The sequence below is a fragment of the Marmota flaviventris genome, chromosome 7 (assembly GCF_047511675.1).
Source record: "Marmota flaviventris isolate mMarFla1 chromosome 7, mMarFla1.hap1, whole genome shotgun sequence".
Taxonomy (NCBI): Eukaryota; Metazoa; Chordata; class Mammalia; order Rodentia; family Sciuridae; genus Marmota; species Marmota flaviventris.
The window spans coordinates 112261479-112272018 of NC_092504.1; the positions used below are offsets into that span (position 1 = coordinate 112261479).

The 10540-nt window shown below is 36.3% G+C and overlaps 1 pseudogene; it reads left to right on the plus strand.

Moving 5' to 3' along the window:
• The first annotated feature begins 737 nt into the window (after nt 1-737).
• On the plus strand, nt 738-10540 carry LOC139706377 (peptidyl-prolyl cis-trans isomerase FKBP1A pseudogene; annotated as a pseudogene).

Here is a 10540-nt window from a genome sequence, read left to right on the forward strand (position 1 = left end):
TTTAAAAAGCCATTGCCATAATATTATTGCTATGTTGGAACAGTAGATACCACAACATTTCAGATTTCTGTAGCAATGCCTAAGGTCTTGCCTCTTCTCTTCTAGGCCAGAGGTACTTCTGTTGCAAAAGCCCAGCTGCACTGGAAATGTGCTGGTTTTGTTTGTTTTGATGTGTGTCCTACCTTCCTTTGTGAAGTGGTTTTTCCCCTCTTCAATCATGGAGGTGACATTCACGAATTCTTGCCTCCTTACACTGGAATTGGTATAAGACTTAGGCCCACCATTCATAGTTCTCCATTCCTCCATTCCTCCATGCCTGGAGATTGGCCCAAGGATAGCATGTGGCAAAAGTCTCTTGTAGGACTTTTTATCTTCTAGCTGATGTAGAAGCTGATTTCCTATGAAACAGTGGAGCTTGAATGATAGGTAGCTGGAACTGCTTGTCAAGTTTTACCACCATGTGCACATAGCCAGTACAAAGACAGAGAATTTAAAAAAAAAAAAGCATAAATAATTAGGGCTAAGAAAGAATCACAGAAAGTTTGGGGAAATAGAATGGAAAGGATTAAGATGGCAGAAAAGAGAAAGAAAGAGTACCCACCAACTCTGAACTACCAGACCTTAATAACACACTACTTACTTGTTCCCTGTTTATGTAAACTAAGCAATATCTACTTAACCCCAACTGGTTTATGTTTTTTTTCTTGCCATTAAATTAAAAGAGACCTAACTGCCTGATGAGCTGGCACAGCTATGCAGAGGTCATGCTGCAGCAGCAAAATGCTGATGCCATTAACTCTACAGCCCCAATAGAGCCTGCCATTTCCCTTTTGGTAATGTTGGGGATGATCCTGCTTTATTCAACTGTGTGTGATACAAGTTTCAAAGAAGGACTGTTGCTCCAATTCTGACTGGGATTTTAATAGAAAGAGTTTAGTTTTCCTTTGTATTTTTTTTTTTTTAACCTCAGGCATATAATCAGGGGAGCTGGATCAGAGGATGACCTGAGCAACGAGCTTCATAGAGTATCTAATCCCAAGGCTATTCATTTTTAGGGTTTTTATTTTCTTTTCAAACTTTAGTTTTTTTTTTCTTTAAATAGATGACTTATATTTCTGATTTCATCTTTTTTTTTTCTGAAAGAGGTGCCTTATGTGTTTTCTGCAAAACCTTAACTAACAACACTTTATTAGAGAGTGAGAACTAAGGTAAAGGCTGCCACAAGGAAAGCTGGAAACATTCTGGGGGGCCTCTTAAAGTAAGAGAGGTGTGGATGTTTCATCTTTGTTTCATCTGATGGAGACTCTTCATCCAGGGAAACAGCTGCTGAGCAAAGTGAGAAGATCAGAGAATAACAGACAAATGAGGAGCTTTGGGTTACAAACTTTCTCCCTGAACCATGTCCATCTTTTGCTAAGGGATCTCTTCTCTCTCTGAAGGGGAAACAACAAAAGATGAAAAGAGCCAACCCACTGGGATTAGAAAGCAGTAGACCTAGTGGGAAAAGATTCTGGAAGCGATGACCAGATTTGACGTTGATTATCAACCCCAGCCCCTCCCCACAATATTCCTAAACAAATTCACACTCAAATATAATAGCCTCATTAAGAACATGGTCTTAAGAAATGTCCAACATGTGAACATTATTTAGATACTACAAAACAGCAGGAAAAAAAGCACAGCAAAAAAATGGACAATAACCAGGCCTGGTGATGCATACCTGTAGTTCCAGCAACTCCAGAGGCTGAGGCAGGAGGATCATGAATTCAAAGCCAGCCTCAGCAAAAGTGACGCACTAAGCAACTCAATGAGATCCTTTCTGTAAATAAAATACAAAATAGGGCTGGGGATGTGGCTCAGTGGTCGAGTGCCCCGAGTTCAATCCCCTGGTACAAAAAAAAAAAAAAAAAAAAGCCAATAAAGACAACAACTAGACAATTATTTTCAAAGAATAAGAGAATTAGACACTTTTTAGTTTTATATATAATTTCTAAGTAAATGAGACTAGTCATTTAAAGGAAGAATTGATTAAAGGTTTTGATAAGTACAAAATAAGTTATTGTACCTCAAAGCAAGGAAATACATGAAAACTAATGGGAGCATTGAAGGGCTTCTCCTAGTTAAATTTGGGGGAATATAAAAATCAAAAATGATGATTACAATGAATTTCAATGCAATGAACACCAGTAGATTTTCACAAGTCCATAGAAAATGAGAGAAGAGGTAGAGGAGAAATTTTATTTTTACAAAGGAATGCTGGTAATCAACATGCAATTAATAATATAATTACAAAATCTTCTTTGGAAACTATTGTTGTAATAATTTATTCACACAAGAATTAGCAATGGGTGCTCAAGCCATTGATTGAATATGACCAAAGAATAGGTTTTGGCCTGAAAATGCAATATGCAAATCTGATGGGAACCATCTTAATCAAATTATCAAACTCAGTATCACCCACAATGTTGTAAACTGGGATTATATATTTTTGGGAAGGAGGATGACAGCCAGCATCTCTTTGTGGGGGATCCAAGTCACCTTAAAACTACAATCTCAGATAATTAGCAAATAACAAAACACAAATACTCAGAGATATATTTACACAAGATGAAGCACCCAATAGATCTAGTCCACATGAATTCTGGAACTAGACAAAGGGAAAATGGCTTTGGTTATTTATTTAAGAAGGTACATCAAAGCCAGGGATAAGGTTCAAGGGTAGAGTCTTGCTTCCTGATGTCTTGCAGGTAATGATGTAGTAAAGGTAATGTTGATTGACATCTTGGCAGGTCACACCCATCTCAGGTGCTGTGTGGGCCATGGCTGAGTGGGAAAGAAATTCACATTGTCCCTGGGAAATTGACTAGAGAAAATGTCCACTGGCCATTCCCAGACACTAGATGTCTCTATCTATGAAGCTTTCATGTGCAGTGACCCACATGCAACCCACGGACAGCTCATGACAATATATTTCTTCATGTGATGCAATGTGAGTAAACAGCACAGCTATTGTGTTCTGGCAATATAATCAAATAGATCAGTAGTGCATAATACAAAGCCCATCAATAGTCCCATGTAAGCATACATATTTAATTGTATATAGACAACTGATATTTGATTTTTTAAAAAAGCAAAGGCATTACAATGGAAACAAAGTGGTCTTTTCAGCAGATGAAGCTAGAATAACTGGATATCCAAGTTAGAAAAAAAATTTAAACATCCCTATGCTCTCCATAAAAATTAACAAAAAAATGGATCTTAGGCCTAAATAAAAATACAAATTATGAAACTCTCAGAAGAAAATGTATTAGAATATCTATATGGCATAAGGCATAGTGATTACTTTCTGTATGCAACATTAATGGCACAATCCATGAAAGAAATAGTTGCTAAGCTGGACTTACTTAAAATTAAAAATTTCTATTCTGCAAAAGATATTGCAAAAAACTGAAAGACAAGCCACAGACTGATAGAAAATATTTATGATATACCTTCAAGACAAATGATAGTTATTCAAAAAATATATTTACAGACTCTTAAAAATCAACAATAAGAAAGTAAACTATCTGATCAAGAAATAAGCAGAAGAGCTTAACAATTAACCTAGAAAAAGAAGAAATCAATACCCAAAGCAGTAGGAGATAGGAAATAATTAAAATCAGAGCTGAAATAAATGAAATTGAAACAACAACAACAACAACAAAATTCAAAAAATTTACAAAATGAGAAATTGGTCCTTTGAAAAAAATAAATAAAATTGACAAACCCTTAACCATGCTAATGAAGAGTGCCGCAGTCTGGCTGGGCACAAAATCACGAGCCACTCAAGCAGGAACAAACTTTATTTCCAAGACTCCCGCTAATGCCATGCACGCGGCCTTCTCCTGGGACACACTACTCCAACAGGAAATCCCTCCTCCGGAAATCCCTCCTACCGCACTTCCCCAACCAATGGGAACTCTCCGGGAGTCCCGGAGAGCTCCAAAGTAGCAGGCTGAGGCGGACAGCAGGGGTCTAATCTCCAATTGAATGCACATCTTAACATAATCATCATCTCAATGGCTTGCTGGCCTCACCTTTCAACCAAAAATGCCATGCATCATTCCTACTTGGCTATGGCTCTTAGCAGAAGAGAAAGTGAGAGAAAACTCAAATTACTAAAATTCATGATAAGAAAGGCAATATCATGATGGACACTATTGAAATGCAGAAGATAATCAGAAACTATTTTGAAAATTTATACTTCAATAAAATAGAAAATCTTGAGGACAATGACAAATTTCTAGAGACATATGACCCTACAAACTGAATCAGGAAGACATACATAATTTAAACACATCAATTTTAAGCAAGGAAATGGGAAAACACCATCAATAGTCTACCAATTAAGAGAAACCCAGGACCAGATGGTTCTCAGCCAAGTTCTTACATGACCTTCAAAAAAGAATTAACACCAATGCTCCTCAAATTATACCATGAAATAGAAAAAGAGGGAACACTTCCAAACTCATTCTTTAAAGGTAGTATCACCCTGATACCAAAATCAGACAAAGACACATCAAGGAAAAAACAGAAAACAAAAAAAACTTCAGACCAATATCCCTGATGAGCAAAGATGCAAAAATTTTCAATAAAGTTCTGGCAAATCATATACAAAAATCAAGTTAAAAAGTTAGTGCACCATGATCAAGTCGGGTTCATCCCAAGGATGTAAGGTCAATTCAACATATGGAAATCAATAAATGTAACCCATCACATTAATAGACTTAAAGACAAGAATCACATGATTATCTAAGTAGATGCAGAAAAATCATTGGGCAAAATACAGCACCCCTTCATGTTTAAAACACTAGAAAAACTAGGGATAGCAGGACATATCTCAACATTTTAAAAGCTATATACATTAAACCCAAGGCTAACATTCTAAATGGAGAAAAACTGAAAGCATTCCCTCTATGAACTGGAATAAGACAAGGATGTCTCTTTCATTAGTTCTATCAATATCATCTTTGAAACTCTAGCCAGAGCAATTAGACAGGAGAAAGAAATTAAAGGGATATGAATAGGCAAGGAACTCAAACTATCACAATTTGCTGATTACATGATTCTATATTTAGAAGAGCCAAAAAATTCCATCAGAAAACTTCTAAAACACGTAAATGATTTCAGCAAAGTAGTAGGTTACAAAATCAACACCCATAAATCAAATGCATTCGCATTTATCAGTGATGAATCTACTGAAAGAGAAATTAGGAAAACTACCTCATTCACAATAGCTTAAAAAAAACACTTGGAAATCAATCTAACTAAAGAGGTAAAAGATCTACAATCCTACAATGAAAATTGCAGAACACTAAAGAAAGAAATTGAAGAAAACCTTAGATTATGGAAAAATATCCCATGCTCCTGGATAGGCAGAATTAATATTGTCAAAATGGCAATACTACTGAAAGTGTTTTACAGATTTAATGCAATTACAATTAAAATCCCAATGTCATTATTCATAGACCTAAAAAAGCAATCATGAAATTCATTTGGAAAAATAAAAGATCCAGAACAGTTAAAGCAATCTTCAGCAAGAAGAGTGAAGCAGGAGGCATCACAACACCAGAATTTAAACTATGCTACAGAGCCATAGTAACAAAAATGGCATGGTATTGGCACCAAAACATACACGTTAAACAATGGTAGAAAATAGAAGACATGGAGACAAACCCACATAAATAAAGTTGCAAACCCACATGAGTAAAGTTACTTAATACTAGACAAAGGTGCCAAAAATATTCACTGGAGAAAAGAGAAAAGATAGCCTCTTCAATAAATGGTGTGGGGAAAATTGGAAATCCACGTGTAACAATTAAACTCCTCTCTCTCACATTGCAAAAAAACTCAACTCAAAGTGGATCAAAGACTTAGGCACTAGAGTAAAGACCCTGCACCTAATAGAAGAAAAAGCAGGCCCAAATCTTCACCTTTTCAGCCTAGGATCTAACTTCCTTAACAGGACTCCTAAAGCATAAGAAGTAAAATCAAGAATCAATAAATGGGACAAATTCAAACTAAAAAGCTTCTTCTCAGCAAAGGAAACAATAATGTGAAGAGAGAGCCTACAGAATGAAAGAAAATCTTTACCACTTGCACCTCAGACATGAGCATTAATCTCCAGGATATATAAAGAACTCAAAAAACATCAAAGAAACAAATAAGCCGGTCAATAAATGGGCTAAGGATCTGAACAGACACTTCACAGAAGAAGAAATATAATCAATTAACAAATATATGACAAAATGTTCAACATGTTTAGCATTAGAGAAATGCAAATCAAAACTACACTAAGATTCCATCTCACTCCACCCAGAATATCAATTATCAAAGAATACAATCAACAATAAATGCTGGTGAGGATGTGTTGAAAAAGGTACACTCATACATTGCTGGTAGGACAGAAAATTGGTGTAACCACCTATGGAAAGCAGTATGGAGATTCCTCAGAAAACTTGTAAAGGAACCACCATTTGACTAAGTTATCCGAATCCTCAGAATATACTCCCCAAACTTAAAAACAGCATACTATAGTGACACATCCACATCAATGTTTGCAGCAGCTCAATTCATAATAGTCAAGCTATGGAACCAACATAGGTACTCTTCAACAGATGAATGGATAAAGAAAATGTGGTATACATACACAATGGAATATTACTCAGCCTTAAAAGCAATAAAATTATGGCATTTGCTGGTAAATGGATGGAATTGGAGACTATTATCATGCTAAGCAAAATAAGCCAATTCCACAGAACCAAAGGCTAAATGTTTTCTCTAATGAGTGGATGCTAATTCACAATAAGCAGGATACTAGGGAAGAATGGAGGTACTTTGGATTAGATAGAGAGGGTGAAGAGGGGTATGGAGGTAGGAAGGATGGTAGAATGAATCAGACATTTTTACCCTATGTTCATATATGATTACATGATTGGTGTAATTCTACATCATGTACAACCAGAAGAATGAGTAGTTATACTCCATTTATGTATGATGTGTCAAAATGCATTTTACTGTCATGTATAACTAATTAAAACAAATTCAAAAGAAAGTTATTTGAAACTTAAAAAAATAAAACTACACTGGGATTTTATTTTACTCCAGTCAGAATGGCAATTATCAAGAATACAAGTAACAATAAATGTTGGCAGAGATGTCAGGAAAAGGAGTATATACACTCATATATTGCTAGTGGGACTGTAAATTGGTGCAACCACTCTGGAAAACAGTATGGAGATTCCTCAAAAAAAATAGGAATTGAACTACAATTTGACTCAGCTATCTCACTCCTTTAGTATATATCCAAAGGATTTAAAATCATACTACAGTGATGCAGCTGCTCAATGTTTATAGCAGCACACTTCACAATAGCTAAACTATGGAGCCAACCTAGGTGCCTTTCAGCAGATGAATTCATTAAGAAAATGTGGTATATATCTACAATGGAGTATTGAGTCACAGAGAAGAATAGCTTTATGACATTTGCCAGAACATGGATGGATCTGGAGACTATCATGCCAAGTGAAATAAGCCAATCCCCCCAAACCAAAGGTCAATTGTTCTAATATATAGTTGGTAACCCACAATAAGGTTGGGAGAGGGGAGGAGTAGAAGTTCAATAGATCAGACAAAGGGGAATTGGAGGAATGGAGTGGGGAAACAAAGGAAAGACAATGGAATTCATCTGACATAACTGTGTGCATACATGAAAACACCACACTGAATCCCACATTCACAAGATTGGGGTCCTAATTAGAGTATTTTATGCTTATATAATTATATCAAAGTTGATTCTACTGCAATGTATAACTAAAAAGAACTAATAAAAAAGATAAACCACTATATACTTATTAGAATGTCCAAAATCCAGAATAATTATAACACCAACTGATAGTAATAACGTAGAACAATAGGGACTGTCTGTCATTCACCACTGGTGGGGATGTAAAACGGGATGCCACTTTTGAACACAGTTCATCAGTTTCCTACAAAACTAAACATCCTGTTACCATATGACCCAGCAATCATGTTCCTTGGTATTTGCTCCAATCATTTGAAAATTTATGTCCCCACAAAAACCTGTACTTAGGTGCTCATAGCACTTTAGATATAATTGTGGAAGATGTCCTTTAGTACTTAAATGAAAAAATATACCTGGGGTACTCCTAGACAAGGGAGTGTTACTCAATGCTAAGAAGAAATGAGTTATCAAGTCACAAAAAAGACGTCAGTGCATATTGCCCACTAAAAGAAGCCAATCTGAAAAGGCCACATCCTGTGTGACTCCAAGTATATGACATTCTAGGAAAAGCAAAGCTGTGGAGATGGTGAAAAGATCAGTGGTTGCCAGGACAAGGGAGGAGGGAAGCATGAATAGGCAGAGCCCAGAACATTTTCAAGGAAGTGAAACTTCCAGTCTGATACCATCATTGGTGACACATGTCATCATACATTTGTCCAAATCCATAGATTATGTACATCAACAATGAGCCCTAGTGCAAATTACGGACTTTGGGTGATTATGATGTATTAATGTAGGTTTATAACAAAAGTACCACTCTGGTGAGGGTGTTGATAATGTGGAGGTGATGCATGTTAGGGGCAGAGAATGATAGGAAAAATCTCTGTACCTTTCTGCCTAATTTTGTTGTGAAACTAAAACTGCAGTAAAAGATAAAAAATTGTTTAAAATGAGAATGATTATGATCGTTATGAGTAACAAATGAGCAATGCTAAAGTGGCCACAGTGTATATGCTGTAAAGAGATAGGGAAATGTTAGCATGGATATTGTGGCTTCATGGTGTTTTTTGTGGGGTTGGGGCATAAATGCTGCCAGAGAAAGGGGTAGGGCTCAAGGTGACCAGATCTCTTCTAGCAGGAAGACTCTCCCAGCCAGATGAGAAAATTCTTACCTCTGAATACTGAGGTCCTTGTACGCATTTCTCTAGCAGTGTTTGCCTCAAAGACAATAATTTTGTCTGATTTTATTAGCTTAAAAGACAACATGACAGTAATCATGATGTGTTGAGAACTATGTTAAATATATTTTAAGATAACACCCTCATATTTCCATTAGAAAACATATTAAGAGTTTTTTTTGAAATGTAGGGGGAAAGAAAATTCCTTTTTGTTTTCCTTTCTAGTGTAATTCAACTTTACCTGGGATCTGTGTCTTAATCATTGTCTTTGAGCTATTTTTAACTCTGAAAGGTGTAGACAATTGATAGCAATACGAATAATTTTTATACTTTAAAATGCAAATAAAGCATGTTTCTTGGAGATGTACTTGATTATTGTCCCAAACTAGTTATTGAGTAGTTTTGCAATCAGTATTCCTGATGGACCACTTGGTGTTCTTTGACTTCTACCTTCATTTGAATCTTACAGGTTTTCTGATTAACTAATGAGTTGAATAAAATAGATGACACATACTCAAAAAATAAGTATTAAAATGATTAAAGCATAAATATAAAAATTATATAAATAGTTGAATTGACAAATAAAACCAAGAATTTGTATTTGAATTCAACAATAATAATAGAATAGAAAACCATATGGCAGTATAATGAAAATGTTACAAAAGTGTTCAATAACATTGAGTCTTGTTTAATAGGAAAAGTCAGTATTTTAAAGATATCAGTTGTTGCTAAGTTAGATTTGCAAATTCAGATGTTCAACCAACAAGTATGTTTGTTTGTTCAGTATGTGATAGTCTTGTTCAAATTCCTCTCGAAAAGTAAACAGGAATAGACTGGGTAACCTAAAATAGAAGAGTAATGATGTGGACCAACTAAACAACTTAAAGACACTATCAAGAGAATATTTACAACTACACACACACACACACACACACACACACACACACACACACACACACAATGATCACCCAGAGTAGAAATTGATTTAAGTACCTATAGGAATCTGAAATATGTCAAAAGTATTTGGAAGGCTGGGGGTGTAGCTCAGTAGTGGAGCACTTGCCTAGCATGCCCCAGGCCCTGGATTCCATCAATACCCAGCTTTGCAATAAACCAAAATGAGGATTTTAAGAAAAACGGAACCACTCAGTGCCAGGTCCATGTTGCTAGGTGGCATCATCCATAGCCTTGGGAATGCAGGTGGAGACCAGATACCCAGGAGACCTGCTCCTTCCTGAAGTGGACCTGCATGGTGCACCACCCTGGGATGCTTGCAGATGGAAAGAAATTTGATTTCTCTCAGGACAGAAATAAGCCTTTTAATACTGTGCAAGGCAATCAGGAGGTATCTGAGGTTGGGGAGAGGGGTGGTCCTCCAGATTAGTGAGGCTCAGACTATCTTCCCAGACTGTGCCAATGGTGCCACCAGGCACAGGGCATCATCCCACTACATGCTGCTCTTTTCTTCCATGTGAGACTTTTAAAACTGGAAGAATGGCAGTTTTCTCCTAGCTTAGCTCCCTGGTCTTGGATCTGCCGTGGAGGGATCTTGTGCCTCCAGACATGTTCAATACAATGA